The sequence below is a fragment of the Nicotiana sylvestris genome, chromosome 4 (genome assembly GCF_000393655.2).
Source record: "Nicotiana sylvestris chromosome 4, ASM39365v2, whole genome shotgun sequence".
NCBI classification, from domain to species: Eukaryota; Viridiplantae; Streptophyta; class Magnoliopsida; order Solanales; family Solanaceae; genus Nicotiana; species Nicotiana sylvestris.
The window spans coordinates 135852801-135878868 of NC_091060.1; the positions used below are offsets into that span (position 1 = coordinate 135852801).

Below are 26068 nucleotides of genomic sequence, written 5' to 3' on the forward strand. Positions count from 1 at the left end.
TTAGGTTTGAGAGCATTTGAGAGAGGAGAGGATTAGGTGACGACGTGAGAGGTGAGGGAAATAAGAGGGTTTTGGGGGGTCGTTTAGGAATAAAAAAGGAAGGGGCCAATTGTGGCCGTTGATCTCTATGATCAACGACCGAGATTAAATGAGATTGGGGCTGGGTCAGGCATTTAGTTTTGGGCAAGGTAGGTTTAGGTTGAGATTGGGCTGGGTATTGGGTCAAAATTAAGGCCAAAATTGAAATAACATAAAGCCAGATTTTAAATAGCCACTTGTAATAACTAAATAATTTATAAAAAATAATAAATGAGTACCAAAAATATCTTTGTGTACTAAAATGATTTAAAATAGTTATTTAACATTTTAAAAAATGTAAAAGACCATTTATGCATAAATAATGTAATTATACATTAGTAAGGGTTATTATTGCAAAGATGTGGAATTTAGCTTAAAAAATATAAATGTAATTACACAAAATGCATTAAAAATATTTAAACACTATGCTGACATAAATAATGAATTTAAATGGCTAAATCATCACAAAAGTAATTTGAAGGATAATTATTGGACATTTATATAATAAAAAGAGAAGAAATAAATTGATTTGTTGCTTTTAAAACTATAGAGAAAAATTGTAAAAATACTTATGCATGCTTATAACTGCATATGTCCTAGTTTGAAAGTATATATACGTGTTTAAAATATGTGAGGAAAATTGGGTATCAACAGTATTGGCCATCATAAGCATGAGATAGTGGCTCATTGTTTGGCCTTGTCACAGGAGGTGGTGGCGACATTGTATATACCGGCGCGCCAGACACGACGAGAGGGGTGTTGCTGACCGGTGCGGCTAGAGGTCGCACATTAGAGGTACCAGGGGCGGCATGAAAGTTGTAGTTTGGAACATACCATGGCGGTAAAATGTGATCTCTCGTTGCATGGAACGGTGGTTGAGTGGCTAGGGGTATGGTGGAAGTTCCTTCTGAGGGACCTTGAGGCGAAGGATGACCGGAGACCCAAGCCTGATACACATCACACAATTGTTGTTTCAATCTTCTTACTTCGTCTAACTCTTTCTCAACCGGCTGACCTTGGGGGTCGTCACCGACCAGCTCGATTTCATCATTGTTAGTCATTGCTACTTTTCCCTTAGATCTGGTGAAGTATTGATGTGTTGCCAGTTTCACCACAAACCAACCACCTTAAGCTTACTCGATATAAGAGACAACAAACTAGTTAGGGTTAAGCATTTTACATATATGAATCACACGTAATATGCCATGTTCCTATCATTGTCACCATTTCTAACATGTTTTTGGAAGGCTTCATATTTCATTCCGGCTTATAAGGTTGCTGCTTACTGACGCTCTTATTTTCTTCTCTATTTTTTTCCGCTTTTCTTTTCACTTGCCTCATTTTCATCCCTCATTTAGAGTCATTGAATAATATTTCGATCGAACTTTTTAGGGGTTGCCTATGTATCATGTCACCGCATGAATCAGATCACTACATAGTTTAGGGACGTAAGACACTTGATTGATTTTTTTTTTGAATTTTCCAATAAGAAAACACACACCTTTCTTTTGGTTCATAACATTTTTCAAATTAAAATCTTTTTGGATTTTCAATATATAATTTTTTTTCTTTTTTTTCTTTTTAGTACAAGACGTTGAAACGAAAATGCGCAAAGAAAACTACAACAGACTCGACAGGAATGAAAACGGACTCCACAAAATAAATGCCACAAATAAACTCCGTACCGACTCAAACTAAAAATACACATACTAAAACATCTAAGAAAGTGAATGTAACAAAGAAACTCCAAATTTGCAGACTATCCACTTGACATCATCTCGGTTGGGGCGCTCCCTGCCCTAATTGGTTGGGCATATCTCTGTACAGGGCCTCCAGGTCTGTTGCAATATGGCGAGCGAGGTTGATTGCGAATTCGATAAATATTTTCTTGTTCATTTTCCCACAATCTGCGCACCCTAGAGCGGTGTACTCAGCTATCTCAAGTATCCTCCTCTTGACATTCAGTGCATCTGCCTCGCGGTCTAATGCCGAGTTCCTTTGTTTCATAGCTTCTGTCAAGTCATTTTGCAGCCGTCCAATTACCCCATGATAGTGACATTTCTCCATCTCGAATTCGGTTAGTTCGTGATCCTTACTTGACTCAAATTTCTCTTTTTGGAGATCAAACTCCATTTGTTGCTGGTGCATTACTTCCTCGACAATGCTCAGGTCTTCTTGTAGCCTGTGTATTTTAGAGAGTCGACCCCTCTAAGCTTTCTTTAGGGCCAACTTGACCCTGTATGCCAACTGTTCCTCCAAACATGCTAGGTTCATACAAGCAGTTTTTAAGTCCTCATCCATAACCTGTAGGGAGGCCTAGTAGTCTTTCTTAAACTCTGACTGGATCTGAATGATATTGGGCTTGTTGTTGGAAGATGGTTTCTTTGGCTTGCTCCAGTTCTTGCTTCAACATTTGCACGACAAGGTGGTCACTTCTTCTTCTGTTGGACCCTTCTGGCCTATGTGCCAATGATGAAGGGTCGTGAAACCAAGAAAGGTACCCGGGGACCACCTCCCCTCTGTCGCTATCTTCTACCATATTGCGGAACTCAAAAATTCCGCTCCCAAACCAATTGTTCATGACTTCCTTGTCATCAACTAGCTTTTTCGGAGAAATGTCATATGCGAACTTGCTCATGCCCTTTTTGGTGTTATTTCTTCGCGTCGGCCTAACTGGCGCATTACCCTAAGCGGAGCATAAGGTTAGATGTCATTGAGACCCATTAATATCAGAAAAGGTTGATGAGAAGATTCACAAATAATGTCTTTTGCAAAAGACCAATGATAATTCTAAGTGATTTGGTCTGCAGTCAAGGTGAGAAATAACTCTTTCCAAGCTTCAATTCCTTCAGGAAACTCACATGTTTCGATCCTCTCTTTATGATTTTGAACAAAATTGGACCAATGCGAGTTGAAGTTATCGATGACAGGGTGACGGTAGAAGTGTTCCAAAATCCACATTTGAAGCAATATGTTGCAGCCCTCAAAGAACTTTTGTCCCTCTCGACACTTGGTCAAAGCCCATAACATATTCGAAAGAATCATAGGGATAAGAGTGGGTTTTTCCATGGTAGTCAAATCTTGCACTACCCAGCTAATAGGATGTCGATATGCCCCTCTACATCTAGAAAAACCATACGGCCCAAAAATGCGACCATATAGGCAAAGCGCATATGCACCTTCCATGTTTCTATGTCTTTGTCGTTTTCGAGTTGACCCAAGTTGTTTTCAAAAGCATCTCTATCGCTATACCTGTCAAACGGAAATTTCAAAGTGACCCATCGATCGGATAACCCCTGATACTCTGCATGATTGATCTTCAAGAGTTCCAGAAATTTGTGTGCCTGTACTCTCTTTGGTACTATAGGTCTATCACGGGGAAGATATTGGCCTTTTACCATGAAGCTCATGACCTCTTCTAGTGTGGGCGTCATTTCACAATCATTAAAGCGAAATAGGTTATTATCCGGGTCCCAACAGGGAATTAGAGCTTCTATCACATCATTTCTTGGTTTAATCTCTATTATGTGAACCAGATTCCCAAGTAGCATTTTATTTGTCTTTGTTCATGACCATCTATTTCATTCCACCAAATTGATAGAAGCGCGGGTACCTCATCGACGACAAAAAATTGTGGGTTCTCCTCATCCATAGGCCTCTTTTCAGATTGTTCACTCGTTGTACTCATGTTGTACCTATACAAGAAGACAGAGGTTAGGGCCTATCTAGACCTAATTGACACGCAAACCTGAATATCTTGATCCTTTGACTCTCGAATATTAATGTTGGACTCAAATGAACGACATTGTGCACATTTAAATATTTTTTTAAAAAAGAAAAAACAAACAAGAGTTTTGATTATGGAACACAAGCGAATATACCATTCGGGGATGACCCTATTTCAAATACCAGTCAAATATGACCCAAATGATCAGTATTGACTGGCCCGTCCAATTCAGACGGAGAAAAAATGAGCTCTAGCCAAGTTACCTACGTGCCCAACCTCAAGGGCGAAACATATGTGCATGCAGTTTGTGCAAATATTATTTGAGAGCCAACATCTACTCTAGGAAGGTTTTGATAAAACAACGGGACATGAGGAGCCCTAAAAAGAAACAAAATGGTTATTTTAACGTAAACAACCCTTCAGCACATCCTAGGAAGGTTTCAAGGTTGTCTCGGCAAAAACTGTTGGACGCATGAGTGAAATAATCAATAAAAAAAGAGAGGATTAAAATAAAAAAATTAACTATTTTTACGAAAACAGCCCTTCGGCGCTCCCAAGGAAGGTTTTAAGGCTGTCTTGACAAAAAGGACTGGACATAGGGGCAAAACAATAAAGATTATCGGAAAGGAGAAAAATGGTTATTTATTCGAGAACAGCCATTCGATACTTCCGAGAAAGATATTAGGGTCATATTGGAAAAAAAATAACCGGATGCAATGACAAAATGACAAAAACGGCAAAACTGTCGATTTATTATTATTATTATTATTAAAAAATATTATGGGCAAACTGATTTTCGAAAAATTTTGCAAAAATGGAGGCCGGACCCGATGAGGGTTGCCTATGTATCACATTGGGTTTGTGAGAATCAGACCAGTGTAGTTCAAACCAAGACTAAAAATTGACCAATTTGAAAACCTTACTCCGCCCCACTTTTAAGATGTTAGTAAAAATTGGGTATCTACACTGACCCGGGGGGAGTGCTTTTTTTTTTCTTTCTCTCAACTCTGCTCTAATTTTCCTAAAGCCGGTCAACAATATAAACAAGCCTTCCAAATGATTTAGCAAGTAGCACATAAGTGAACATGATGGTCTCAAAAAGGGTACATGTCCTATACGAGCCCGACCCTTGTGTCGAGCTTCGCTAAGTTGAATGATGCAACAAAAATGATCCTACTAGGGATAACTAGGCATGTGACTTGTTCTTCTAGGTTTTTAAATCTTACAGGAGAAGGATCTAGACCTGGCTTACTCGGGCGGACAACCCAAGCCGAGGAGCGTCAGCGTGCCGGCCGTAGAACGGTTCCAACTTTACTGGTAGTTCTCCCCGCCTAAACATGTGTGACTAAATCCTTCACTAGGAGCAGGTCTGCACACTGGCTTTATCTCAAACAGAAAATTTTGTGGAGCTGGTCAGCAAACACAACACTATTACTTATCAGAATACTCAAATGGGGTGCGAGAGAAGACAATTTATATATACAGTTAAAACAATATCAAAACAGTAAATGAGCGACAATTAATACATTAGGCTCGCATACACAGTAATATCCAAAAATAATAAAAGCCAAAAATTAATCAATGTACAAGCTTGAATTCTTACAATTCTCCAGTAAAGTCGTCAGAGCTGTCACACTCCTTTTCTACCCGCAAAATAGTATTGTGTGGATTAAAGGGCTTTTACAATTAAAGTGATGAATTTGAGTATGAATTATTTTATTTACAGAGTCGCCACTTAGGAATTGATTTTTGGTGTTTCAAGTTACCTTTTATTTGAATCCTTAGTCAAAGGAAGGTTTGACTCTATTTTTATTGGTCCGCGAAAATAGAAGATCGGGTAAGGAATTCTATTGACCAGGGAGAAGGTGTAAGGCACTCCCCGAATCCCGTGGTTCTACCACGGTCGCTTTTATTTATTAAAAAATGGCTTGAATTATTTTTTGGACAAAAATATGTTTTATTCGCCTTGCATTATTATTGTTTATGGTTGCTTAATAATTAATACTTTTGGCCTAGGAGCATGCAAACACACAAGGTCCTTATTGATTATATGTACTAAACCAAGGAACGTGTCGGTACACATGGTTTAAATACAATTAATATTAAAGAGTCAAGGAGCGGGAATACACACATGACTACTTTATTAAATAAATATCGACCAAGGGTTGAGTATGAACACATGGTCTACATCTCAAACGTGCCTAAAATTGCCTATCGCTTAAATTAATTATTAGAAGTGATTAAGTGACATGTTGTTTTAATTTAAGGGAAGGGTCTAATCTAATTGGTTTAGAATTTTTCTTTCCTCTACTGTCACAATGGGACGAGTCCACGTCTAAACTTAGCTAAAGGTTCAGTCATGATTAATAAGAAGCTTTTAATATGAAAATGAGACAAAGTGTAATAAATAATAAGTAAGATATATAAATAAATAATCCATTTAAAGATCACATTAATTAAACTTATACTACTACTTTTTATTCTTTAAATTTGACCATAGCAGATCTGTGCGAATCATAAAACTATTTCAAACGCAAAAAAAATGAATCCGAAATTCTCCTCTTTATTTACTATACTAAACAACTATACAAACTAACAGGTTTACAACAGCAATCTAAGATAACCTTAAAAAAATAAAAAGAAAAAAGAAGACCTTTAAACTGGACTAACAGAGGAAAGGATATCCCAAAAAAAAAAGGTCTCAAGCCACTCTTGAATTGAATCACTTACATTTACTTAAAACACAAAACAAATGCTTTAACTGAAACATAAACTAAAGGAAAACAAATAAATACATTTGAACAGACATTAGTAGGCTAGAGTTACTTGCTACAAATCCTCATGAAGGTGCTCAAAATGAATATAAACTTTTTAGCACTCAGGCTTTATGCCGAAACTGGAAACTAAAAGCAGTTAGCATTTACACGTGGATAGGCCTTTTGTCATCATTCGTAGACATGAGAAAAATGACCTTAGACCCTTTTTTTTTTGTTTCACATTTAAAGCGTCATTCTTTAACCAAAAAATCTGAGTCTTTGATCAAAGCTAAAAAGAAATTCGGGTTACTGATAATCAGGAGACAAAAATAAAATATTTTTGTGAATGATGGTAAAGCAATAAAAATTTTGTATTTCAGTAAGATTCCAATAGTCTTCCCCCTTTTACAGATGGTGAATTCTTCTCCTTTTATAGCTAATCCTAGGAGAAGATGTAATGTCTTTGTCTTAATGAGGCAATTATGAACAATAAATGACATTAAAAGAAACGTTACACAATCATTTCTTTTTAAAACAAATATTCTAACGTATTTGATATTTAATGCTATATTTAAACTCTTTTACGTCATCAGATTCGTATCTTCAACTTCTTCCGATTTTCGGTCTTTTAGATGACTTGGATAGGTACGAGACTCGTACCTATTTTAGTAACGGTCTGCACCAATGTTGCTTTCTTTTTCCCTTATCTTTTGTCACCCGTGCCTCTTGGCTATTTATTGTGTTTTAACCGTTTGACCAGTCCACGTGTCATGCCACGTCACCTACAATGTAAATTCAGTTTTTTCCCAATACAGATAGTCCCCCCACTTTCCATTTATTTATCAAGTAAATAATTGGGAAGTGGATCTTCGTAAAAAGGGAATTTTTGCCGTAATTAATATTATGACAAATACTGACGCTCCAATTGTCTCTTCCATTTAATGCTTTACATACGTGTCACCTTCTGATTGATTCTGCAATTCTACCCCTTTTGTTTTTCGAGACTTCTTCATTCACACTATTCACGAAATGATAGTTGCCTTTATTATAGGCTTTCCTTCATTGCACTTCTAAGTTTGACGGTTGTCACTATAAGCATTTTTAACCCTCTTTCGTTTACCTCCTTCTTCATAGATCTTCAACAATCAATTTCTTACTTGTATTTTCTCTCCCTTTTGGTACATCCTTCTTCAACAATGTCATCTCCAAACCCCAATCCTAGAAAAGTTCCAATTCTCGATCACTTTCCCAATGCCCCCACAAGACATAGGAGAGGCAGAGGTGGTAGGCTTCAGAGCTTGTGCCTAGGGTCCGCTCGTGATGGTTTATCTGGTCCTGCTTCTTCTCCTCTTAGTATCGGGAGTTCTATTCCGAAGACCCCTTCTTCTAAAGGTAAAGAAATCATTGATTCTTCTCAAGAACCTTTAGTCGATGAAATTGTTCCCAGTGATTTGTCTTTTGGGAGTGATAGAACGTCTCTTTAAAGGCAAATTGTAAATTTAGAAAAAGCTGACACTTATCCTTCATTAGTAACCGAACTTACAATTCCTACCGTCAGAAGGGATTGTAACTGGAGCAATAGTCTTCGAATGTCAATTCCTTCCCCAAATCAGAGAATTTCTTCCTTTAGAAATGGTTACTCTTTTGTTTATACTTACCCATTTACTTTGGGTTTTAATCCTCCGGTTGACCCAGTCATTATTAATTTTTGCCATTTCTTTAAAATCTGTTTGGCCCAAGTTGGTCCCCTAGTGTGGAGAGCAGTGGCTTGTCTGAGGTACTTATCTGCCAAAGCCAATATCGACTTCACCCTCTCTCACCTTATTCATTTATACCATCCCAATTTAATGTGCCATGGGGTTTTTACCTTAACTACAAGAAGTGAAAAGGTTTTGGTAAGCCCTGAAGATGACAGAGATCGTGGATAGTACACCCGTTACGTTGCTGTACGTACGGTGGACTTGCTTGGTGAAACAAATATTCCCTTCCCTGAGAAGTGGAATTTTGCACGTAAGTTTCCTTTTATTTACCGCACCTATTTTTGAGAATTCTGATTCTTTTTCTTACTTCGTCTCTTTTTTGGTTTTTTGTAGCAACCATGGGAGATGTGGAACTTATTCCTGACTTCTGTGGTTTGGTAGATTCAATTTTGAAGATTGCTCCTAAGGATCAAAGAACGTGAAAATCAATTTTATCTTTACATGGCTGGAAGGTGAAAACACATGGTATGTCTCTTTTTACATGTTGTTTTTCCTTTTTACATGTTAAGCACCTTTTTCTCAGTGTTGATTATGTATCCTTCTTTTGATAAGGATTTGGTGTTAGAGGAATGACAGCTGAAGTAGCTATGGCCATTCGCATGTCTGCTAATGCTGCACTTGATTTGAACAAGGCTCGAGCTTCGCTTCCCAAAAGGAAAGCTATAGGAGAAAGTTCTGAGAATGAGGAAGAGGAAGATACCTCTTTAATTACCAGACCAAGAGTTAGGAGACGAGTCATTAATAATGATGAAATTGAAGATACCCCTGCTCAAACTTCATCCACCGAGCCTGTTTTGATTCATTCTGACGAGGACACCGTGCCAAAAGATACTAATGAATTAACTCAGCGTCTTTTTGACAGTGGTTTTGAGAGTGGCGAGCTCGGCCCTGTTTTTGATGAAGCTCCTCTCTCCTCATTCGACACTTAATGAAGAAGACGTCTCAACTTCATAATGGTGTTATAATACGATAAAAGAAATAGGAATACACACGTTTTGTATGAAACAACTTTGGCAAGTTTCTATTCATGAACTTTAACAAGTGTTTGACTATTACATGTATTACAATACATCTACAACTTTCTCGTAACTGTTTTTTTTTGTAACAGATTTGTACATAACATAGAATAAACAAGGTTTTTCTTCATAACCTGTTTCAGTACATAGTCATGACCCTATCTTTATATATTAAGAAGGGTTTGAGAGGTGACTTTGTTTATGAGTTTGAGAGATGACTCTGTTGTTCTCATGAATGCTGAAGACTTCGTAACTTTTTCTCAACACTTGTCTCTTTGTGGCCGACTTTTGTTCGATATTCGTATCTGCACTTCTACACATATCTGTGTACAATATGTAGTCCCCCAAGTGTTTGAGCGGTGAAGTATGAAGCCTCGAGCACTTGTTTATTTCTTTTACTTTGGCCCTTTTCCTGAAACAGAAAGATATACGGGACTCGGAGGTGCGATTATAGATGAAGACTGCCTAACTCGTGTGTATTTCCATCAGATTAATTGTAACCCTGGGCTGGGAATTTAAGAATACTCCATTTTGCCTTGCAGGTTATGACTCATCATTTGGCACGAGTTAGGGTGTTTTGCCTAGCATCTAAAATCGTTAGTAAAACATTAATAATTCAAGAGAGAAATTTTAACATGGTGATACCTGACCGTAGGTACTTTCTCAAAAGTAATATCTTTTTAAATGGACGGCATTCCAATGTGAGGGTAAAACTTTGCCGTCCATTGTCTCTAACTAGTATGCTCCTTTTCCCGCAATGTCACGGACTTTGTACGGTCCTTCCCATGTTGGACTTAGCTTTCCTGAGTTAGCAGCCTTTGCAGATTGGAACACCTTTTTAAGCACGAAGTCCCCAATTTTGAAAAAACTGAGGCGTGCTTTCCTATTGTAATATCGTTCAATTACTTACTTTTGTGCTGCCATTCTTATCAATGCAGCTTCTCTTCTTCCTTCAAGTAAATCAAAGTTGACCCGCATCTCTTCATCATTAGATTCCTATGTTGCCTGATCGTACCGTGTGCTTGGCTCACCTATTTCAACTGGAATTAAGTCTTCCGCACCATAAACCATTGAAAATGGTGTTTCTCCAGTGCCTATTTTGGTCGTTGTACGATAAGCCCATAATACTCCAGGTAACACCTCAGGCCAATTACCTTTTGAATCCTGTAACCTCTTCTTCAAATTGTTGATAATGACTTTGTTAGTAGATTCCGCTTGTCCATTACCTACTGGATGGTATAACGTAGACGTTATCCTTTTGATCTGCCAACTTCGAAGAAATTCTGTGATTTGAGCTCCAATGAACTGTAGTCCATTGTCACACACGATCTCCTTTGGTGTTCCTAAGCGGCATATTATATTTCGCCATATGAAGTCTTTAACTTCCTTCTCTCGTACCTGTTTAAATGCCCCTGCTTCTACCCATTTAGTGAAATAATCTGTAAGTACAAGTAGAAACTTTACCTGACCTTTTGCTTGTGGAAGTGGACCTACGATATCCATTCCCCATTTCATAAAGGGCCACGGGGCAATAACAGGATGTAGTAACTCAGCTGGTCTGTGCATATTGTTGTCGTACCTTTGACATTTATCACATTTGGACACGAAACTGGTTGCTTCTTCTTCCATCTTAGGCCAATAATATCCTGTGTGAATTAATGTTCTTACCAGCGACCGTCCCCCTGCGTGATTCCCACAATGTCCTTCTGCACTTCTCTCATCACATATTCTGTTTGAGAGGGTCCGAGACACCTTACTAGTGGTCCACCGAACATCTTTCGATAAAGATTTCCTTGATATAAAAATATCGAGCAGCTTTTTTGCGAAGCGCGTGAGCCTTTCCTTTGTCATTAGGCACGGTACCGTGCTGTAAAAAGGCAACAATTTCGTTTCTCCACTCCCATGTTAAATGATTAAAATTTACCTCGTTTTTATCAGATTCGAGAACGGAATGAAATAAATGTATGACTGAAGCATTTGTATCGTTTGCTACGTCTGCTTCAGATGCGAGATTAGCTAAAACATCTGCCTCTACATTCTCATCTCTTGGGATTTTCACTACTTTCCAAGTTTGGAATTGCTTTATTAACTCCCGTACCTTCGCGAGGTATTCTTGCATTCGCGTCTCTCTGGCTGTATAAGTCCCCAGCATTTGATTGACCACGAGTTGAGAATCACTCTTGATTATAATCTGTGTTATGCCGAGTTCTCGTGCCAATTCTAAACCTGCAATTACAGCCTCATACTCTGCTTCATTGTTAGTTATAGAATGACATTTTATAGCCTGTCTAATAGTCTCACCCGCAGGTGGTACGAGGACTATCCCTAGGCCTGCCCCTTTTACATTAGATGAACCATCAGTGAATAAAACCCAAGTCCCCGGGTTTGCACCATTAAAAACTAGTAATTCTTTTTCTGCTTCTAAATGCATCCCCTGGCTAAAATCAGCCACGAAATCAGCTAGTACTTGAGATTTTATAGCGGTCCTGGGTTGATAAACAACTTCATATTCACTTAGTTATATAACCCATTTTGCTAATCTTCCTGAAAGTTCGTGTTTATGCAAAATATTTCGAAGCAGAAAAGCAGTAACTACATTAATGGGATGACATTGAAAATAAGGTCTTAATTTTCTAGATGCCATGATCAAAGCTAATGCTAATTTTTCTAGCTGTGGGTATCGTGTCTCAGCATCCAATAAGGACTTACTTACATAATAAATAGGAGATTGTTTACCTTGGTCCTCGCGGACTAAAACAGCACTCACCGCGACTTCAGATATGACCAGATAGATGAGAAGTTTTTCCCCCACCTTTGGTTTTGCCAATAACGGTGGTTTTGACAAATAAGCTTTCAAATTTCTAAGGGCTTGTTGACAATCTTCATTCCATTCAAAATGATCTTGCTTTTTGAGTGCAGAGAAAAACTTAAAACACCTTTCTGAGGATTTGGAAATAAATCTCCCCAAAGCTGCAATTCTTCCCGTTAATCTTTGTACTTCCTTTTTATTAGTAAGGATATCAGGGATTTCTTCTATTGCTTTGATCTGAGAAGGATTCACTTCAATACCACGGTTAGAAACAAGAAAACCCAAAAACTTACCTGATGCAACTCCAAATGCACATTTTTCTGGGTTGAGTTTCATATTAAATTTTCGCAAAATTTCAAAAGTAATAGATAGATGAGAAATATGATCATGAGATTGCTGGGTTTTGACGAGCATATCGTCTATATATACCTCCATTGTTTTCCCTAAATGTTCTTGGAACATTTTGGTGACCAACCTTTGATAGGTTGCCCCAGCATTTTTGAGACCAAAGGGCATTACTTTATAACAGTAAGTCCCCCTGTCTGTGATGAAAGAAGTTTTTTCTTCATCACCAGGATCCATTTTAATTTGATTATATCCCGAGTATGCATCTAAAAAACTTAAAAGTTCATGACCTGCGGTTGCATCAATTAGTTGGTCTATATGCGGTAAGGGAAAGGAATCTTTTGGACAGGCTTTATTTAAATCGGTATAATCTACACAAACACGCCACTTACCATTTTTCTTGGGTACAACCACCGTGTTAGCTAACCAAGTAGGATATTTTACCTCACAGATCGATCCGATTTTTAATAATTTTTGGACCTCATCCTAAATCACCTGGTTCTTGAAAGCACCTTGCTTTCTCTTCTTTTGCTTTATTGGTGTGAAAGAAGGGTCCTCATTGAGTTTGTGAGTCATCACATCCGGTGGTATCCCTGTCATATTAGCGTGGGACCAAGCAAAGAAGTCTAAGTTAGCTTTTAAAAATTCGATTATCATACCTCGCATGTCTAAGCTTAAATTGGCTCCGACATAAACCTTCCGTTCAGGCCATTTCTCAAATAATATCACTGCCTCGAGCTCTTCAATTGTCGTTTTGATGCTTTCATTTTCTTCAGGTTCCTGAATCGTGTCAGGCCTTGAGTCCAAATCTGTCTTTTCTTGTTCAGCTGAAGTTTGATCTTTTTTACCTTCAACTATTTCCTGTAATTGTTATTTTTCTTTATTTACGGTGCTCGTACTTGTTACAGCGTTGACACTTCTAGCCATCTGTTGATCCCCACGAATTTGGCAAATTACCCATGGTGATGGGAATTTAACAACTTGATGTAGAGTTGATAGGACAATATCCATATCGTGTATCCATGGTCTCCCCATGATCATATTGTAGGCCATTTCCATATCAACTACCTGAAATTTAGTTTCTTTAACAACACCCGTAGCAAAAGTTGTTAGAATTACCTCTCCTTTTGTTACCACACTTGAATTGTCGAAGCCTGACAAGGTATGCGCCTTGGGTATCATTTTGTCTTCAGCTTGCATTTCACGTAATACCCTTAGTAGTATAATATTTACGGAACTCCCTGGATCAATCAAAACTCGTTTTACATTAGTATCATGTACAAGTAAAGATATTACCAGTGCGTCATTATGTGGAGTTATCACTCCTTCGGTATCTGCATCATCGAATGAAATACTTTCATTTTCTAAGACCTGCCGCACCCGTTTCCCGTGTGTAATTGTTACCTTAGAAACCTTGTTGGAGGCTGTGTAGGTTATGCCGTGAATATCTTCTCCCCCACTTATCACATTCACTGTCCTCTTGGGTGAAGGAGGCTGTGGTGGCTCTTGCCTATTGTTCATATAAGCTTGTTTTCCTTTCTCGCTAAATAACTCGGTGAGGTACCCTTGCTTCAATAGATGATCCACTTCACTCTGCAAGAATCTACATTCTGAAGTTTTGTGCCCGTGATCATTGTGGAATTCGCACCAATGATCTGGATTGCGTCTATTTGGATTTGACCGCATCTCTTTTGGCCGTCGTACCTTATCTCCCATGCTTCTTAAAACAGCCACGAGCTCGGAGGTAGAGACATTAAAATTATATCTGCCGAATCGTGCCTTTAAACTTCTGTCATCATCTCGTGATTCTTGTCTGTTCCGATCATTCCTGAATTTTGAAGAAGAACCAGAGTCTCTGTTCCTCGATTTTTGATCATATTGCTGGCTATCTTGTTTCAACCGTGGGTTTTTCCTGCAGGTCCCATATATGGATCGTACCTGTTTTTACCTGATCTTTTTTCGGTTTCTGATCTTCGGGGACCACCCCTTTCTTCATGATGAAACTTAGGTACGATATCTTCTTCAATTCGCAGCTTCGTACTATACCTGTTGTAAACATCATTCCACGTGGTTGCAGGAAATTCTCGAAGGCTTTCTTTGAGTCATCTCGTGGCTTCAGAACTTTTGTCATTTAAATTACTTGCAAAGGCTATTGCAGCCCAGTTGTCAGGCACACGGGGTAGAGTCATTCTTTCACGCTGGAATCTATCAACAAAATTTCTAAGCAACTCCGAATCCCCTTGTTCGATTTTGAAAATATCTTCCATTCTTTTCTCAACCTTTTGTGCTCCCGAATGTGCTTTAATAAAAGAATCTGCAAGCTCAGCAAAAGAATTAATAGAATTTTCAGATAAAAGAGAATACCAGGTTAATGCACCCTTGGTGAGTGTTTCTCCAAATTTCTTGACCAGTACTGATTCAATTTCTTGTTTGGTCAAGTCGTTGCCTTTCACGCCTGTTGTAAATGCAGTCACGTGGTCACGTGGGTCTGTAGTACCATCATATTTCGGGATGTCAGGCATTTTGAACTTTTTCGGAATTGGAAGGGGAGCAGCACTTGGCTTCCATGGTTGTTGTGAGTATTTGTCCATGTCTACTCCTTTTATTACAGGCGGAACTCCAGGGATTTGCTCAATACGCTCATTTTGTTCCTTAATCTGTTTCTGCAAGGTTAGTACTAAATTTTGCAAATATGAATTATTTGAATTACCTGGTCCCCCTTCCTGTGGTTCACTGGGGGTTGCTCCGTTTCCAGAATTATCAAGACCAGAACGGGGATTCTCCAATGTATTATTATTAGGAGTTGGTGTGGGTGGTGCAGCAGGCAATCGACTAACTAGTGTCTGAAGAGCTTTGCCGACCTGTGTATCAATTAGCTTTTGTAAAGCTTTAGTTGTAACTCTTTCAAAGTGTTCAGATTGTTCTTGTTGATCAGCACGGGATTCAGTAACATGAGTGCCTTCACGAGATTGTCGTGGTGAATCTGGAGGGGAGGGAACCACGTCACCTTGATTTTGATGGATTTGATTTTCATGGTTTCCCAATGTGTTATTACTGTTATTGTCGGTGTTGTTGTTTGACATGGTGACGACAATGGACAAGATATAGCTTAAAAGAAAAGATTATCAGATTCCCGGTAACGGAACCAATTTGTTTAGCCAAAAAATCTGAGTCTTTGATCAAAGCTAAAAAGAAATTCGGGTTACTGATAATCAAGAGACAAAAATAAAATATTTTTGTGAATGATGGTAAAGCAATAAAAATTTTGTATTTCAGTAAGATTCCAATAGTCTTTCCCCCTTTACAGATGGTGAATTCTTCTCCTTTTATAGCTAATCCTAGGAGAAGATGTAATGCCTTTGTCTTAATGAGGCAATTATGAACAATAAATGACATTAAAAGAAATGTTACACAATCATTTCTTTTTAAAACAAATATTCTAACGTATTTGATATTTAATGCTATATTTAAATTCTTTTACGTCATCAGATTCGTATCTTCAACTTCTTCCGATCTTCGGTCTTTTAGATGACTTGGATAGGTACGAGACTCGTACCTATTTTAGTAACGGTCCGCACCAATGTTGCTTTCTTTTTCCCTTATCTTTTGTCACCCGTGCCTCTTGGCTATTTATTGTGTTTTGACCGTTTGATCAGTTCACGTGTCATGCCACGTCACCTACAATGTAAATTCAGTTTTTTCCCAATACAGTCATTTTAAAAGGACAATTGTCCTTGATACTAAGGACTTTAGCCATTTAACATGCGCATAGATACTTATTTAACTATTAAAGAAAAACTTGAAATTAGGGAACCCAAGTAACAAATTGAGCCATGGAAATATTTATCCTTTCACCTTCCAAGGAACAAAGCCAACTTCAAATGTAAATAAACACAAATAAGAGAACCTGACTTCAAATCCAATACTTCAAAAGAAAAACCAGCTGCTAACAGTAAGAGTAGAAGCTTTCAACTATTCTTTTTCCAAAGTGAAACTCAACTTAAGGAAATCAAGATGAACCAAACATCCGTATTTTAGCACGTAAATCTGCTTGAGATATAAGACACAACCATAGAAACAACCATCCAATATTCATCTCTTTTCTTTTTAACTAAACAACACTAGAGTATGCTAAAAACACATGTCATGTCCATTAATATTGAAAAATCTGCATTACAGAGGTTTAAGGCTTACCTACGTTGCAGAGAAATCAAAACACAGTAGTGAAAAAATCCAACTAGCAGCAACTCAAACAACAGGAGAAAGCAGCTCAAGAATCTCCGAAAATGAACCCAGAAACAGCAGTCTTTTTTCAAGGAATTACACCAGAAAATAGAGTTTTAAAGGCATTATATTTCATGGAATGTCCAGAATGTGTAAGATGTGTGTTTTTAGAGTAAAAGATGTGTGCAAGATGAAGAAAGAACTCCTCTTTATATAGGAGGAGAAAGGACTTTGGGACAAAATTTTGATTTACCAAAAATTTGTCCAAAATAATAAAATTTTTTGACAGAAAATCTGTCCAAACCCAAAAATATGTCCAAGAAACATACCAACTAGGGACAGATTTTTGGAGTATTATACTTCAAACTGTCCTTGAACAGTAAAAGCAACCAAACAAAGGCCCTACACTCAAGTACCTTCTACTACCCTCACAAACCAATATCAAACTAAACTATTGCTTCAAACTAGAAAGTGCAAAATCACATAACTAGACTTGAACAATTACCAAAAGAACTTAATGACTACAAACAAATAAAACATGTAGTTAAAGCCTTAAACTAATTAGCTTAAACATAGACAAAACTAGAAATAATAAACATAAAATTATAACTTAACAACTTAAGGCAACGCATAATACGAGTTGATAGTGAAACAATTATCGAGTTGACTGAAACAAAAAATAAAAAGCGAGACTAAACACGAACTAACGATCACTAACAGATTTTGAACTAAGGCAAAACACCAAAATCAATCGCGAAACCAGAAGATCAATGGACTTCGCCAATTACAAATAGTTAATCGGATTTCACAAGTGATTAACAAAACCGATTGACTAAACAAAAATGAAATGATAGAGTAAATAACCAACTAATACATGATTCAAAAGTATAAAATCATTGATGATTGTCAATGAAGCTAACACGAACTAACAATCCTAGATTACCAATTAATTGCAAACTAGAAGTTAAACCAAACCTAAACACAAATTGCGGGAAAAAACATAAGTTATAAAAAGAGGGAAATGATTGAAGCAATGGCCTAAACGAATAAACAACAACAGAATTTCTAAAATCAACAAGAAGAATAATCACTAATTAAGAAAAAATAAAACTTAAACTAAACTAAAAATCTAAAAAATCAGTCAGTAAAGGAGAAACTAAAACTAATGAACAAGGGACTAGGATTTTACCTAAATGCTCGGGCTTCAAACCAGTAGTACAACACAACTAGATGGCAAATCGACCTCCATGCCTCTTTTTCTCGATGACAAATGCCGAAAAACACACAAACTTTGACGAAACAGAGTTGAGTCCAGCATTTGTCAAAGAGAAAGAGAGGCAACAGGGTCGTGCTCATGCTGGAACAGTGGCTCAGCGACGATGAGGCAACGGTGGTGGCGGTCGCGGCAGTTGGGGGAGGGGGGATCAGACGGCGGTGGTCGAGTTTTGGAGGTGAAATTAAAGGGAAAGTGTAGGTCTCCTAGAGATCTACACGTCTGTGTAAAGTTTTTAGGGTAGTAGTTGGATTTTCCATGAAATCAGAGAGAGGAATAAAAGGGCGGCTACCTAGGGTTTCGATTTCATAGAATTAGAGGGAGCTTTCAAAGGTTTGGGGCTCGGATTCGGAGAGAGGGTAATGAGATGAAGAGAACGGTGTAAGTTGGGTGGTGTTTGGAGCACCACTGGCGGCGGCGCACGGTGGAGATAGTGGGGAGAGGCGGCGGCTTGAAAGAAGGTGAGAGAGAGGAGAGAGTAAAGATATGGGTCTCTAGGGTTTGGATTTTTAGAGAAATGGCAAAAAATCTGATTTTAAAAGGTTGTTATACGTCAAAGGGAATAAATGAGGGTCGTTGGATATAAGATTATGGATGGATGAGATCAAGTCTTCAGATTACTTAAATGAAACGATGTGGTTTTGATACAAAACTACGTCGTTTGGACCCTCCCCTGGCAGCCCCTTGTGGACCAGGTTTGTGAGTTGTTTGGGCTTCTAATTTTGGGCCAATTTGGCTCAATTTCAATTAAAGTACACTAGTCCAATCCCTTAACCCGTAATTATCTTATTTAGTCCCAAAGAAAATATACAAGTAGAAAGAAAATCTTTTTGATATATATAATTTAAACATGCAAACTAAAATATACAAATAAAAGGTAAAATATTTTTTTGGTATTTTTTATAAAGGAATGCAAATAAAAATGCACAAATAACTAAAAATCATCCAAATATTAGTACTTGTAGGAGAATTCACACTGCATGCACAAGATTATACTTGAGGATGATGTCAAGCCCTCCATGGAACATCAAAGGAGGTTGAACGAGGCTATGCAAGAGGTTGTCAAGAAGGAGGTGATCAAGTGGTTTGATGCAGGGGTTATGTACCCCATCTCGGATAGTTCTTGAACTTCTCCGGTGCAATGTGTGCCGAAGAAGGGTGGTATGATTGTGATCATCAATGATCAGGAAAAGTTGATTCCCACGAGGACTGTCACTGGATGGAGGGTGTGCATGGACTGCCGAAAGCTGAATAAAGTGACCCGCAAGGATTATTTTCCATTGCCATTTCTTGACCAGATGCTGGATAGACTTGCTGGGCGTACCTTCTACTGCTTTTTGGATGGGTACTCAGGTTACAACCATATTTTGATTGCTCCGGAAGATTAGGAGAAAATCACATTCACATGTCCGTATGGCACCTTTACATTTTCTAGGATGCCATTTAGTTTGTGTAATGCGTTGGCTACCTATCAGCAGTGTATGATGGCTATATTTACCGACATGGTGGAGGACTTCTTGTAATTGTTCATGGATGATTTCAGTGTTGGGGTGACTCCTTTGATGAGTGTTTGAATAATCTTGACAAAGTACTGGCCCGATGTGAGGAGACAAATCTAGTGCTTAACTGGTAGAAATGCCATTTTATGGCCGAGGAGGGCATTGTCCTCGGCCATAAAATCTCAAAGAACGGTATTAAGGTGGACAAGGCGAATATTGAAATATTTCAAAGCTTCCTCCTCCTACTTCAGTCAAGGGGGTTAGGAGTTTTCTTGGGCATGCAGGGTTCTACCAAAGATTCATTAAAGACTTTTCTAAGGTAGTGAACCCTTTGTGCAAATTATTGGAAAAGGATGCAAAGTTCATGTTTAATGATGAATGTATGAAGGCTTTTGAACTTCTCAAGTACAAATTGACAACCACTCCCATTATTACCGCATCCAATTAGAACTTACCTTATTAGCTCATGTGTGATGCAAGTGATGTTGCGGTAGGAGAGGTCTTGGATCAAAGAGTAAACAAGATGTTTCACCCGGTGTATTATGCAAGCAAGACAATGAATGATGCACAAGTAAATTACACGGTGACGAAAAAAGAGTTGCTAGTAATTATGTTTGCAATGGAAAAGTTTAGACCTTATCTCATGGGTGCCAAGGTGATTGTTCATACTGACCATACAACACTCTGCTACTTGATGACAAAGAAGGATTCCAAGGCTAGGTTGATGAGATCGGTTCTATTGCTTCAAAAGTTTGACCTTGAGATTGTTGATCGAAAAGGGAGTGAAAACCAAGTGGCGGACCACTTGTCCCACTTGGAGGAGGATGTGACAACCCGTGATGGCCTCGAAATAAATGATTCATTGCCTGATGAGCAACTCCTCTCCGTATCTGTGAATAGCATGCCTTGGTTCGCGGATGTTGCCAACTTTCTTGTGACCAGTATTGCTTGTTGATACCCAATTTTTTCCTATTTATTTTAATATGCATAAATACTTTCTAAATAGCATACATATGCATATATAAGCATGCACAAGGTTTTTATTTTTTTTTAATTTTAAAGATTTTAAATTAATTTATTTCCTCCCTTTTTTACTCATAAAATCCCCAATAATTATCCTTCAAATTATTGTTGTGATAATTTAGTCATTTAAATTCTATATTTATACCAAAATATTGTTAAAATATTTTTTAGTGCATTTTATAATTTACATTTATATTTTTAAAACTTAATTTGCATAAAATTGCAATATTAGCCTTATTAATGTATAATTACATTTATATGCATAAAATCGACCTTCTATATTTTTAAAATGTTGAATATCTATTTTAAATCATGAAGTTATTTTTTAGAAATTATCTATTATTTATTATAAATTATATGGGGATAAATTAGCTATTTAAAATCTAGCCAAATTGCATTTCAATTTTAGCCTCAATTAAACCCAATACCCCAGCCCAATTTTGGATTAAATAACCCGACCCAGGCCCTAAATGCACCTACCCGACCCAAAACCTATCAAATCCTGGTCGTTGATCTAAAAGATCAACGACCCTCATTAAGTCTTGCCTTTTTTATTCCAAACGACCCCCAACCCTAACCATTTTTCCCTGATCCGCCACCCTAAGATCCTCTCCTCTCTAAAAACACTCTCAACCTAACTCTAACCCTTCAAACGCCGACCTCTCTTCTCCGGTCATCTCCGGTGACCTCTCATCGTCTCCTAAGCCTCCAATGGCTTATCTCATGTCATGTCTGCCTTCTCTAAGGTCTTCAAAGGCCCAGAGCCATGCCGACTTGAATCTAGGGTTCGTCACTTGTCTGTTCTTAGCTACTCTAGTGTGATTTCGAGCAAAATCATGCTATGTTTGTTACGATCCTTGGGGTTCTAGACAGGTTCTTTCATCTCTATATAGGTTTGTTTTGAAACCCTAATTTCTTCCTATATCTCCTAGGACGATTTGAGTTTGTTTCTTTAATGTTTTACATTGTCCTTGGAACTCTTTACAAGAATCATTGATTTCAAGTGTTTTTCACCTTCTTCTAAAAATTAGGGTTTTGGAGCTTCTTTTAAAACTTTGTTTAACTGATTCTTTGTGTTTAAACTTCTATTTCTTGCGTATTTTGACTGATTCTATGATTTTATCACATCTTTAACTCGTCTATGTTGAAAGCCCTAATTTTCTAGGTTTCTTCGTTTGGTTCTGTGACTGACCGGTTCTTGTTTGAGTTTCTGTGACTATCTTGCCTCGAGTGTGTTTCTATTGAGTTTCTTAGCCTAACTTACATCAACTCTATGTGCTTGTGTTTATCTTGACAGTTCAGAACTTGCCTCTTTCTATCAGTGTTGTTTAACCTTCATGTTTGCTATGTCTGGTTATTCTTATCTCACTCTATTTATATGCTAGAACATTGACTCATGACTTTCTCTTTGATTGATTATGGATTCCCTATTTCATGGTTTGATTGGAAGACCTTCCTTTAAATCTTCAATTCCTACCCTTTCTATTCAAATTGATTGATTCGCCTACCTTGTCTGCATTGGTACTTTATTCTTACCGACTAACTCCTTAATTAGAGTTTTCTGAACTTAGCCCTAATTGTTTACCCTATACTTACTGTATTTAATTCTTTCCTTATTGGTCGTACATAGATTTCTTTCCTTATTTGTTACTTGTCCTTACCCCTTGAACTGATTCCCTTAAATTAAGGGAGTACTTGCACTGATTTTGCTCTAATTGGTTCTGAGTTCTATAATTACTATACTATTGTGATTCTTGCCCTATTTTACCTAGTTTCGAACTACTATATATACATACTCTCTCATTAACACAAACACACGAACACATTAGTTCAAAAGGCCCTCTCACACTAAAAAAAAACTTTCTGCTATCTTTTTGGTTACTTGCTATTATTCTGAGTTAGCCGGCTGCAAGCCAAGGCTAGCTATTGTGCTTTCCTATTCCTCACTTTGTATTTACCATCCCTCTACTGGTATGTTCTGATTTTAATTTAAGTCTCAAAACCAATATGTTTCTTTTACTACTTTAGTTTATCATGTTTCTCATTTGTTTCTAGCTATGGTTCTGTTGTTCACCATGCAATTGACATGTTTACATTACTACTTCATTTATCATGCTAGTCTAACCTTCTTAGGGTTTTTAGAACATGTTCTACCCCTTCCCCTAATAGTGTGTTTCAATATGACTCTACCTTGCATTGAATGCTTGTCTACTTGTTATCCAGTTTTGATATGTAAGCTGATATGCAATTCTGACGTACCTGGACAATGATATTGTCTATGAAATTGGCATTTGAGGTTATTGGAGGTTTGGAAAATCACTTGGGACTGCTTCAGGCTCCCTATAGTGTAACTTCTTCTTTTTCTTTTTATCTATTTATATAATTCATTCATCTGGTTTGTAACAATTTGTAAACGAATATTGGGGTAATTAGTGAAAAAGGGTGGGTAGTTACATATTTGTGGGGTAATATGGGTAGAAACCATGCCTATAGGATTCTATATTTGCTATGTTTGCCTTACCATGTTAGAAATCATGCCAATAGGTCTCAAGTGGTTCCAATGATAGAAATCATATTTGTAGTTCTTAAAATCAACTTCACAAGTAAATATCACGCCTATAGAATATGATCCAGTTCAACTTTTGTTATAACGGGTATTTACATGTGTTTCCATTTGTTATCATGCCCACAAGTTTCTAACATCAGCTCTTAACAATTAGATATCATGCCTATAGGGAACAACATCAGAAATTCTACCTATAGATCTAAAATCATTTTAGTTTAAATCAGTCAATCAATTTCATGGTTTATTTTGAAACTAGTCTAATTAGTGGTTTGTTTTCCCTGAAATGAATTTTTTGAGTATTGTTCTAATTTACTATTAGAAAGCATTCCTATAGGAACTCAAGAGTCTATTTTAAAATCTGCCCACTATTTTTACTATATCAAACGTAGTTATCATGCTCTTAGGACATCACTATTCAGCGTGTAGGCAAGCCTATAGGGCATTTTTCAAATCCTGCAACTCTGAAGTTGTTTCTGCTACTTAATGTTGTCTTGATTTAACAGGCTTAAAATTTGTAGGCAAACTAATAGGGCCATTACTTCTGAGTTTATAAAATAAACCGCCTATCTTCTATGTCTTGATATTCGCTTAGACATCATGTCTCAGGATACTGTTTAGCAATACGACCCTTATTTGTGTTTGAGTCGTGCTGCTTATGTGCGTTGTTTGTGGAGGTAAACTTGAGCCTCTAATTGCTTCTTTTTTGCCTTATGTGCTAAGGTCCTATTTGTTCTTGCATGTCGCCTTAGTATTTTCTCCTTTAAACCTTAGGGGTCTGTCTAGAACTGCCTATAGATAGAGGTCCTAAATTTTCTCCAAGACCAATAAGAAGGGACGGGTTACAGCACGCAATAGTGATCGCTAACTAGCAGTCGCTTTAATAACCACTAAGGGGGTGGGAAGGGTATATATGGGATATGATGAGTACGCACTAATGTCATGTGTAGCCCCTCATTGAGGAGTATTTACCAAACATTGTGTGGGGTGATCCTGTAGGCTAACCAATCTAGGACCCCTCCTTTCCCAAATCCCTTATGTTTAAAACTTTGTTTTATTTGTATACAACTTGTTCAAAATCTTTGTCTTATTGTTTGAGTTATACAACGTCCAATGTGCTTACTTGCAAATTATTTGATTCAACTATTTATTTGTTAATGGACTGATTCACAAGTTAAGTTCGGCTGGGACCCACTATTGTGGACCGCGAAGGGTGCCTAACACCTTCCCCTTAAGGTTATTTCGAGTCCTTACCCTAGATCTCTGGTAATGCAAACCAATCCAAGAGTTAATCGCTCTAGGTGCCCTAACGCACCATAATCCATTAGGTGGCGACTCTTCAAATACCCAATTTCCAAAAGGAAATGAGTTGTTCCCCCCATGAATGTCGAAACCCGGACTTTCTCCGCGGAGGAAAAAATGGGGCGCGACAGTATGGAGACTCTGCTGGGGATACCTTTTAGGCTCTTACCATAACAAACTTATCTTTTACGAATTAGTCCAAGCATGTTTTATCCCGTACCCTTCTCCCTTATTTGAATTTAACCGATGTTTTCTTTTAAGCATTTATGGTTCTTTATCCCTGAAACTGACTTGTCTCTTTGTTTTCTTTTCGTGTAACTGTCTTTCAATTATTTAAATGCTGTATTTATTTTTCCTACGTGCAAAAACTTGACTATATGTTATCAACTGCTGCATAAATCATGCTTTACATTATATTCCACTCGTGCGTATCAAATCCTATAGCAACGCTTTAATGAGTGGTTGCGCTCTTCCTATTTACTATACTTAAATTCGAAAAGGCTTATTTAAGGTAAAACCAGTCGATCAGCGGTGCAGTCGACGATTCTGTTCCTTCCCCCTCAAGCTGTCCGCTTGAGGGTACCAGTCTAAAACCCCATAGAAACCTTACTCTGATTAAAATCATGCATGCATCATGGTCAAACCTAGTCGGATCAATATGTTGTCCACATAATGATCCTTTAAGATAAGCCTTATCCAAAAGTCCATCGGGTTTTCCATAATCCCAATGGACACAACCACGTTCTGTGCATTAATTTGGAGAGCAAAATGCTGATATGTTGATCATAAATGTATATAGTCGAATCTGGTGGGGGGGGGGGCGTAAGGCCTAACCCTTTTGTTTTGCAGAAAATAAGGCATGAGGTCCCTAGATTTGGTATGGTTAGCAACATCCCACCATTGCTACTAGATTGGTGGGAGGACCTTTCCTCAAGTAACAAGAAACACGTGAGAAAGTACCTGGGTAACCTGCCTTCCTTGCTAGATATTGAGCCAAACAACAAACTGATCGAGGCTGCCACCTTATTCTGGGATAGTGAAAGGGTTGTGTTTCATTTCGACGACATAGAAATGACACCACTCCTAGAAGAATTAGATGGCTTGCGGGGTTGACTTGGGATAGTCCCGGGTTATTTGTACCAGAAAATCGTACTGGCAGGAGAATTTTAAAGATGATGGGGCTGAAGAAGAATGTCGACCTAGTGTGCTTGAAGTAATCTTACATACCTTTAGAATACTTGTACGAAAGGTCTGGCCATAGCAAGTCTTTCCGTACCTACCATGATGAGATCTCTCTCACTTCTCTGAGTCACATCCACCATAGAGTGTTTGTATTCATTGTGTGCTTCTTAGGCCTGATAGTGTTCCCAATGAAAAAGGAAAGAATCCACACTAGGTTGGCCATGGTTGCCAAGACTTTGATGGAAGGGATTAATGGACAGACATATACATAGTCCCCATGATCATAGCCGACATCTACAGGGCTCTGGAGCGCTGTCAACACGGGTCAAGCATTTCGAGGGTTGTAACTTGTTGCTGCAGTTATGGTTGTTGGAGCATTTCCAAAAGGGTCGCTATCGCCAAGAATTTTCGCGAAGGGCTTGGAACGACCATATTGCCTTCCATCACCCCATGTAAATGACTTACATTTCAGACAGATTTGCTCAGTCGGAAAGCGCTAAAGAATGGGTAG

The 26068-nt window shown here is 37.9% G+C and overlaps 1 long non-coding RNA gene across 1 annotated transcript; it reads right to left on the reverse strand.

Annotated features, from left to right (window-relative positions):
- Positions 1 to 15740: 15740 nt before the first annotated feature.
- LOC138889058 (uncharacterized) lies at positions 15741 to 16912 on the reverse strand. The gene is made up of 2 exons (XR_011406620.1): positions 16686 to 16912; positions 15741 to 16169 (listed from the first exon to the last, which is right to left on the reverse strand). It is a non-coding gene; the product is annotated as an uncharacterized lncRNA (long non-coding RNA).
- Between the last annotated feature and the right edge of the window lie 9156 nt (positions 16913 to 26068).